Source organism: Octodon degus, unplaced genomic scaffold (assembly GCF_000260255.1).
Source record: "Octodon degus isolate 3935 unplaced genomic scaffold, OctDeg1.0 scaffold00264, whole genome shotgun sequence".
Lineage (NCBI taxonomy): Eukaryota > Metazoa > Chordata > Mammalia > Rodentia > Octodontidae > Octodon > Octodon degus.
Window position 1 is genome coordinate 1,480,633 of NW_004524840.1, and position 5,658 is coordinate 1,486,290.

Consider the following 5,658-nt stretch of genomic DNA (forward strand, 5'->3'; position numbering starts at 1 on the left):
CTTTATGGCAAGCCATCTTCTAACAGCTCTGTGAAAGGCCCAAGGGCTCTCTTCTATAAGGACAGTAATTTTATCCTGAGAACTCTACTTTCATTGTCTAGTGAACTTTCAATAGTCTTATATCCCAATACTGTCACCTTGGGATTGAGATTTCAACACTTCAGTTTGGGGAGGAAAAAATATTTGGTCCATAGGAGTCAGCTCTCAAAAAAGCCTATGCCTGGATTAAACTCTTTGCTAATGACTATCTCATATTTTGGAGAAATTCCTCTACTAAATGACTTGGTCACTCTAGTAATAATGTGAAGAAAATGGGCAGCAATGACTTACGTCACCACCAAACCATTTTGTAATGGGAAGTTTTGAACTTGTATTCAGCAAATGTGTTGTGATATCTATGTTCCTGGTGGATAGATTTTACAATGTCTAGCTTTCTTCCTCAACATTAGGTCTGTCTTTTCTGAAACCTCCACTTTTATTTCATTTTCCCTGTGTTAGAGTCTTGTGTTACCACATATTGGAAAGATCATTTTACTGTAAGATTCCCTGTCCGAGATCCTAGGGCAGACATAAGGGTCCTCCATCTCAGAATGCCCTGAGCCACAGTGACTGAGATCCCTGGAAATTGGTTTTATTTTTCACAACAACAAAAGAAAAGAGCCAGTGATGCAAGGCTATCTAAAAGTAAGAAAGTTTCTATCCACAAGCTTCAGAGAAAGTCCTGTCTCCATTATATTTTCTGCTCACCAAAGTGTTTCTGTTCAAACCTCTGTACAAGGCCCAAAATGCAGTTTTCAGTATGAGACATGTTGCTTTTCAATAAATAGGAGGAGACTGCAGGATCCACTATCAAACCAACATTTGCTATATCTGTAATTTATAATATGAAATAAAAACAAAAGGATGGGTGGACATTGTAGTGATGATTCAAATGTCCCTGAGTGGCAAGACACAGAGTCTGTTTCAGGTTGCATTTTCCTACCAAATATTTCTTTTTTGTGTTCAGTGAGTTCAGTGAAATGTGGGTATTATTTGCCATCAAATATGAGCAAAAGAAATAGAGTGTCTTTTTAAAATATTGGCTATCAATAAGACTTCAGCTTTCCCTTCACTGAAAGAATTGTTACCCGCAGAAGGCGGTATGAACACTAGCTTCACTAATGCCCTTATTAGTAACTTGGAATAACATCTCAAAAATGACATTACCATTGTGCAATAAGAAGAAGAAATATTCATTCAAATATTCATATCATTACTGTTAACTGAAAAAAGTGGAAACTGAACTGAAAACTTTTCCATATAATTAAAAGACCAACAATAAATCTCTTGGCTGGGTGTAGTAGCACATTCTTATAATCCTAGCATTCAGGAGGCGGAGGCAGGAGGACTGCCACAAGTTCAAGGCTAGCCTGAGCTACATAAGTTCAAGGCCAGCCTGAACTGCATAGCAAAACTCTGTCTCAAAAAGACAAAAATAAAATAAAATAAAATAAAATAAAATAAAATAAAATAAAATAAAATAAAAGCAAACATTAGAAGCCTCTTAGGTATTGAAATTTTGCTTTGTTCTGATGTTTGTATATATCACTGACTAATTCTTAATACTTTGTTTTGTGGAAAATAAAGACTCACAATTTAAAAATGAGCTGTTTTGTTGCTGTTTGTTTGTTTCGATGATGAACTGACTTTAAAAAAAATGAGAATCTTGATTCAGAAGCAGACAGCTTCAAGCTCTTCAATTTCTCGATATGTCCGAAGTGCAGTCTTCTTTTTACACCTAACCATAGCCAAAGATCCTTTCCAAGAATTTGTAGTCACCAGGGATCAAGGAATTTGTGATACTCAGGGATTGTGATGCTTCATAACTGTCTCATAAAGGGAACTTCAAGTAGTTACTACCAGTAGTTCAAGCAGGTGAGAGAAGCTCTGTATCCATAGGCTAGCAAAATTCAAGGAATTGTCACAAATCTGGGGACTGTTATATCTACGAAGGCAGTGGTATTGTTTCTGTTGCTGCGGGCATAGCAAAGTTGAAAACAGTTCACTGCACCATTAACTGTTTCTCTGCTATCCTACATGGTATACAACTGTGTTCTTTTGAGGACTCTTTTCACCCTCTGCATGACCAATTCTCCCAACAAATACTGGTAATTTCTGAGTGAAAGCAAAGTACACACTGTGTTACTTACCAAAATAAAGGAAATAAGGAATAATTACAATACAATAGAAATAGAACTCATGATGTGCTAGATGTCAGATGTGCTGAGGTTTTATTCCCCTAAATCAAAGAATGAATTTTAAAGAACCACATACGTTAAGAGTAGGAAAGTTTTTTGAAAATAACTCCTGGGGAAAAAAAGAGGGGCCTGAAATGGTTGCCACTGAGGTTCTTTATCAGGCATAATCACAACATGGTATGATGAGGCTCAAATGCCAATCAACCCATAGGACTGCACGTGTAGCCACTTAACTAATATTGATCCAACAGACAAGCTGGTCATGTAGTGGGAGTACATGGAAAGAACAAAGGCATTTTTGGAAAGGGATAGGTCCAGAGTCTCTGTCACCTACCTGGGTGACTGATACCTGTCTGGACTTCCTGAGTCACATGGTGCTAATTGTAGTACAATCTCAAGTTCCTGTTTATCCTTAGGGAGGCCTCTTGGGCTGGCTGCCGCATCTTTATCTCATGACCTGGTCTTCTTCAGATGTGCCTGCAGCACACTTCTGCTAATGTTATTGTTTACTGACTTTTTTGAGAGCCCAGTCCCTATTTGGCTGTACATTAATTTCTATCCAATTTAGCTGTCTATCATCCTTGGACATTGTCCTCTGCAATGACTTCCTGATCTCTATTTCAACTCTACTGGTACCGTCGATGTCAGCTGACACATGCTAATGACTGCAATAATTGATGCTCATCAGAAAAACATGTGTGTTGCTGTGGCCCCTGAATTAAACTATGTAATCTCATCTTTTGCATTATAGTTTGCATTGGATCTTTATTTTATTTTATTTTATTTTATTTTTTTCTTTTCAAATATTGAAGAAAGATGCAATTTCTGCATAATCCATGTGACAACCCATTTACAATCCAAGAAATACTAGTAAGCTACATTAAGATGAATAAAAATTACACTGAAATCAAAATTAAAGAGACAGAATCTTAATTATATGGATAAACTACTGGTTTTACCTTGTTTCTATCTTTTTTAGCAAAAGAAAACTGGGATCCAAAAATAAAGTAATAAGTTTCATAGAAGAAATAGGAAAATACATGAGAAAATCATCATTGCAGATTAAAATTGCATTATGAGAAGATTCTATTATGATGTGTGAGATGCATAATATTAATGCAAAATAGAATAGAATGAGATAATGATGCATATTCAAATCCCTAGGATGATAATTTTTAAATGTATAAGTAAAAAATCAAAAAAATGAAGAATAGAAACTGGATGTGGTGGTGTGCACCCAGCTCTTGGGAGGCTGTAAACAGGCAGGTCACTCTGAGTCTGATCTAGTAGTGAGACCCTGAACACCCTGTAGACCCTTCCTGAAAAAAAAAAAAAAAGAAAGAAATGAAGACTAGAAAAAACAAAAATAAAAAAGACTGGTAAATTCAATCCAACCATATGAATAATTATGTCCAATTTAAATATATGAAATATTATAATTATATGTATCACTGAACTAGATAAAAACAAGAAACAGGTTCGGGGTCAAGTTTAAGCACTGGAATAACAAGTTGAATGTGTTTATTTTTAACTCAGTTTCTTCATCTGTGACAAGAAGAAAACAAATCACAGCACATAGGAGTAATTAGCTGATAATAAGCAATTAGTGACCTTGATGAACGAATGACTCCAATGGACATAAGGATTCTGTTAGAATTAAATAAGAGCTAAATCCAAAGAAGCATACCATATGTGAAAAACAAAAGTAACATTTTTGTTCGTCTTTTTCCTCATTATTAGACAGCTTTTATTACCAAGGGATGTAACCAAGGAGATATTTTATTGTGACAGATGGAAAGTGACCAAAAAAAAAAAAAAAAGAAAGAAAGAAAAGAAAAGGGTTTGCTGTAATGGTAGCAAATCCTGATGCTAGATATTGTGGAAAAGAGATTATTTTCACAGCAAGAGTCAAAAAGGACAATGCAAATCTCCCGTGGTAGCATTCATAGGCTTGGGCTTTTCGGAGATGGGCTCGATTCAAAAAAGCAGCACATCCTACAGCGCATGCATTTGGGATGCGGGGGAGGGGGAAAAGCGTGTGCCCCAGACCGAGGTGGACACGCTGGGCATAATCTGTGGTGCTCAGCGTTCATACAGCAGGAGGCCAGCCTCACTTAGTTAGCTCTTGCTGTTTGGGCAGCCAAGTCCCACAGCCAGAAGAAAAGCAATAATTTGGAATCTTGGAATATTTTGAATAGAAATTTGGAGGAGTAACTTTTCTATTTATTTTTTGAAAGAACATTATCCCTATAATTATTGTCTTAGAAAAATGTAGAATAGTCTTCCTTTTCAATTATTGAATTGTTGGCAATTGATAGCAATAATTTTGGTAAGATCTTTGTTTAAAATCTTGGCCTCTATAGATGCTAAACTCTAAAGAATTATCTTTATAAACTTGTTGCAAAATCTTATTTTGGAAGTTGCATCAGTGACAGTAAAATGTATTTCGTATCTAAAATTTTATTATCATTATTCCATTCTTATACACTTTTGTGTGTGGATAATAACACATTAAGATGACTGTCATGGGTGATGCTGAAGTATTATTTTGAAAGATTTTTTTCTTTTTGTGTTGGAATAGTTGATATCTGTATCTAATGTATCTCCTTAGGATTTCAGAAAATTTATGTAGGATTTTTAAGAGTCCTAATCCAAGTATCTCAAAATCATTTTCAAAAACTACAATCTCCAAATTTTCTTTGTTTTTTTTTTAAAGATAGAATGGTTACTTTTATTTTATTTTATTTTTTGTAATTTTATTGATAAACAGATAGCAATGAGACAGTTTCAAATCAAATAGCTAGGACAGTTTCAATAACTAACATACTGCATACATTCTTCTTAGTGGTTAATTGCTGTACAAGATGTGGACTTGAAATCCTATTTACAAACACCATTAGAAGAAATCATTCTATTCATTAAGAGAATGTAACTATATATCTATCCTATCCACTTTGAATACACAGATACAAAATGAATATTCATCGGTATACCCAATTTTTTCTAAGTTCCATTATTTGAATATTATAGGTATGTAAACTCAGCAAAATATTCTATAAGAGTCCAGTAGCCCATAATAGCATTGGGTCTTCTGTTTAACTGGCAATGTCAGAAATTATTGACCTGAGTTCTCCACAACTCAACATAACATCATGGCTTTACTTCCTATATTTCGTCTTCATACTTTTCTACTGGACGGTTAAGACCAAGGTAATGAAGGACCTGTGCAACAAGAGTTGTAGCTTTTGGGTCTGAGAAGGTCAGCGAAATCCCCTCAGGATTTATCCTGAGATCCTGTACCTCCGATTGTAGAACCTTTGTCAGTGTCAGCCATGTGGATGAGTCACGGCCATTGCTTGGCAAATGTGCTCTCTGTGAAAGCCTGAGAGAGTGTCTTCTCCCCATGTGACTCTCCTTAGGC